Here is a 4,738-nt window from a genome sequence, read left to right as displayed (position 1 = left end):
CAATAATGAACTCACAGAAAGAGAAACTAAAAAAACAATCCAATATACCATTGCATCAAGAAAATTAAGCTACCTAGAAATAAATTTAACCAAGGAGGTAAGGGACCTGTACTTAGAAACTTACAGCATGCTGAAAAAAGAGATGGAACACATAAACAAATGGAAGAATATACTGTGTTCATGGATTGGTAGAATCAACTTCATTAAAATGTCCATACTAGCCAAAGCAATCTATAGATTAAATGCAATCCCCATTAAAATACCAACGGCATATTTCACAGACCTAGAACGAACTCTCCAAAAGTGAATTTGGAATAAAAAAAGACCCCGAATAGCTGCAGCAATCCTGAGAAGGAAGAACTAAGTTGGAGGAATCACAATACCAGATATAAAGCTACATTACAAAATAACTGTTCTCAAAACTTCCTGTTACTGGCACAAGAACAGACATATAACCAATGGAACAGAATAAAGAACCCAGAAATCAACACAAGTCATTATGCTCAATTAATATTTGAGAAAGGAGGCAAGAGCAACAATGGAGTCAAGACAGTCTCTTCAATAAATGATGTTGGGATAATTAGACAGATACATGCAAAAAAATGAAACTAGACCACCAACTTACACCATCTCCAAAAATAAACTCAAAATGGATAAAGCACTTAAACATAAGATGGGAAATCATAAAAATCTTAGAAGAATCCATAACCAGAAAAAAATCAGACATATGTCATAGCAATATCTTTACCAGTACAGCTCCTACAACAATGGAAATGAAGGAGAAAATAAACAAATGGGACTACATGAAAACAAAAGGCTTCTGCATAGCAAAAGAAACCATCAACAAAATAACAAGAAAGCCCACTGCATGGGAGAACATATTTGCCAATGTTATCTTAGATAAGGGTTTAATCTCCAGAATTTATAGGGAACTCATATATCTTAACAAAAGGAAGATTAACAATCCAATCAAAATTGGGTAAAGGACTTAAATAGACACTTTTCAAAAGTGGACATATGGAAGGCCAAGAGACATATGAAGACATGCTCAAAGGCACTAATCATCTGAGAGATGCAAATCAAAGCAACAGTGAGGCACCATCTCACACCTGTCAGAATGGCTATCATCAACAAATCAACAAATGAGAAGTGCTGGTGAGGATGTGGAGAAAAAGAAACCCTTGTGCAATGCTTGTAGGAATGCAGAATGTTGCAGCCACTGTGAAAACAGTATAGAGTTTCCTCCATAAATTAAAAAAAACCTCCCATTTGACCCAGTAATCCTACTCCTAGAAATATATCCCAAGAAATCAGAAAAACCAATCAGAAAGGATGTATGCACTCCTATGTTCATAGTAGCACAATTTACAATAGTTAAGATTTGGAAACAGCCTAAGTGCCCATCAGAAGATGAGTGCATTTAAAAACTGTGGTACATCTACACAATGGAATACTACATTCCTGTAAAAAAGAAAGAACTCTTACCATTCACAACACTATGGATGGACATGGAGAGCATTATACTAAGCGAAATAAGCCAGTCTGAGAAAGATAAATATCACATGATGTCACTCATTTGTGGGATATAATGAACAACATAAACTGATGAAGAAAAATACATCTAGAGAAATAGAAGCATCGAACAGACCATCAAGCCTCAGAGGGAAGGCAGGGGAGGGTGGGAAGGGGGGCGGTGACACATCAACTAAACTACTTGTATGCATGCATATAAGCATAACCAATGGACACAGCCAGTAGGGCATGTGCTGGGGTGTAGGACTGGCCGGGGAGAGGTCAATGGAGGAAAAAGGAGACATATGTAATACTTTAAACAATAAAGAATTTTAAAAAATACACAGGATACTGTGTTTTAATGTTTGGTATTTCTTCTCCCCATACCTGCCTTTGGCAAAATTATATGAAGCGAATATTACTCTTATGCTGTATCTTTCTTCCTCATTTAGCAAACAGAATTCTAGTAAACTATACTTACTGTGTCCTTAGCATTCCATCCTGCAATTTCATCCTGGCTCTGCCCTCCAACAAAATGTAAGTCTTGAGCCTCATTCTTGAGAAGAGTTGCATTTTAAAGTTCGGCAACCTCAACCTATTCCTCTGTCAAGTGAAAATGATTATTATCAGATAAACTCAATTGTGCTAATATCTTCTACAGAGTGTATTATTTGTTGGGAAACTACTGCCTTAACCCAGCTAAATTGCATTAGCCTCCTTAGAGATTTTTTTTTAAATATGTTTTTATTGATTTTAGAGATAGAGGAAGGGAGAGGAAGAGAGAAATAGAGAATCATTGATTGGCTACTTCCTGCAAGCCGCCTACTGGGGATTGAGCCTTAAACTCTGGCATGTGCCCTCAGTGGGAATCTTACCGTGACCTCCTAGTTCATGGGTTGAAGGTCAACCACAGAGCAACACATGCCAGGCCTTAAAGATATTCTTAATGAATGAGTCCAGTATGAACCTCTGTCTTTCTAGAGATGATGGAGAAGGTTCTTCATAATCCTGAGAACTTATAGCTCTCATACAGATGACAACCTACTGCATTTTTATATCAGAAACCTCTATCTTCTGAAGCCAGGGAGAGGAAATGATTGATGGGCACTAGTGATGTTGTTTTTATCAAAGTCCAAATGAAAGTACCAAGCCAAAGATGGGAAAGGAAGAAGACCAATGTAGACTGAGCACATACTATGAGGTAGGACCATCCTACATGTTACACTAAATCAGGCCAGCCCACCCCTACACTCCCAATCTGAGTGAAATTCAGCATGTCGACACAATCAATGCCTAGGTCACAACTTTTCCTCAAGTTAGTATTTAAACATGTACATTCTCATCATGCACATAAACATATTACTCACATATAACACTCACCTTAAACTACACACAGCACCAATCACATCCAAACATAATCCATAACACACACAACTCTGATACTTATACCAAACACCACACATACTCTGCACATATAACATATATAAATGTCCACACAATGGAATAATATAGTTTATTGTGAAGGGAGGATCATTCAGCTTGGGTAGGTGTAAGAAATCAATATCAGGAAAATTCCTGGGATAGTAAAAAAGAGATGCCATGTGAGCTGAATCTTTAAAGATTTATAAATAAAAATAGGAGTAGAACAGGTAAATGACAACAGAAGGCTATTTCAGGCAAAGAACCAACATAGGTAAAGGTATGATATCAAGAAACCATGTGATACATAACTCTAAGTAGTTGGAAAACATTGGCACTTAAATACAAAATAGTGATTACCAAGGGCTATTGATGTGAGCAGGGGCCACCACTTGGGAAACACTAATCACTCTATTAAAACCTGGAGGTGTGGGTAGACTTTCTAGTTACTGACAACCTCTAACAACCGGATGTCCTCTATGCTATCAACAAACCCATTCATGCCACAATGGAATTCAATGTAGCTGTGGCTCCTGTGCTCTTTGTAGCCCTTTTTGTTATTCCCCTGGTAACACTTGATTATTTTGAAGGGATACTGGGCCCATATATATACATTTCTGTAGTGATCTCTCCAGTTTCTGATGCATATGTGCTTGATTTTGTGCCAAGAGATATAGATGAAGAGGTGATAGTTCCTGTCTTTTGGAGCTTCTCTTTCTCTCATGAGATCATTGCATCTGTACTCATTGAATTCCCAGCTTGTGCTCAGGTGGTGCTATTTCATGAATTCCCTCCCGGAAAGGTTCTGGCGATGTACATGGAGCCCACATAAGGGGAACAGCAGGAGCAAGAGAGGACCTAGGACCTTTAGAGAGAATGACTTCTGTCACTAGGATCATTTGTGGGTCTACATGGAAGAGAGAGGAAAACATAACTGCAACACTGCCCTGAGCTGAGCTCCACCTTAAAATTCCATTCCCTGCCAATTAGGCTCAATTTTACTGTTTGGTTGCAAAGTAGATGATAAATCTCATTAGATAATTAAATTTACAAGAACTGAAAATATGCTAGAGCCTGAGTGAGACAAGCATGAAATTGTAAAAATTAGATGAAGTTTATTTTGAGAATTCCAAACACCTTCTCTTCACCCAAAACAAGGAGCACTCTAGCTAGCTCTGTTTTATAGTCCAGATGGGTTCTCATAAAAGAGTGTGTCTGAAAGAGAATGGGACTTTAAGTTTTATGTTTGTAAAGTAGAAAAGGTTGTCACCCTTTAAGGGAAGGTAGAAAATGAGTAGACTTGGGAAACATTTTGCAAGCAGGAAGGCTTTGGAAACCTGAAATCCCAGGCTGCAATCAAAACTGACTGCAATTGGTGCTTAACTCATCTCTACTTCCTCATAACACTTCCCCAATGCCTGCCTGAAACATGGTAGCACTTCTGACTACCCACTTGCCTTCTCAGAGGCCATTTCCCTAATTATCATCATGCTGAATGGTCTTGATTTGCCATTAAGAATACCATTATAAAGTTTTGAAGTAGGATTCTAAGCAACCAAGTACCAATATTGACACTGCCATCACAGGAGCTACTCTGGTCCAAATCAGGGCCTAGATATGTTTGAAAAAGTCTCCCCTTTAAACCAGCTCCCTGTCCTCAGTTAGCACAAGGAGTTCACTTAGCCCTACAGAAAATCTAACCTGATTCTCAATATTTCAGAATTGGTGTCCTCAAATGAGCCTAATAGGAGCTCCCTTACTAACCTGTGAGAGTCTAAAGGGATTTGCATGAGAGCACTTTTGAGGG

At 38.4% G+C, this 4,738-nt stretch overlaps 1 pseudogene; it reads right to left on the bottom strand.

Moving 5' to 3' along the window:
* Positions 1-3,373: 3,373 nt before the first annotated feature.
* On the bottom strand, positions 3,374-4,403 carry LOC102246355 (annotated as a pseudogene).
* Between the last annotated feature and the right edge of the window lie 335 nt (positions 4,404-4,738).

Source organism: Myotis brandtii, unplaced genomic scaffold (genome assembly GCF_000412655.1).
Source record: "Myotis brandtii unplaced genomic scaffold, ASM41265v1 scaffold4305, whole genome shotgun sequence".
Taxonomy (NCBI): Eukaryota; Metazoa; Chordata; class Mammalia; order Chiroptera; family Vespertilionidae; genus Myotis; species Myotis brandtii.
This window is presented reverse-complemented; position numbering and strand designations above follow the sequence as displayed.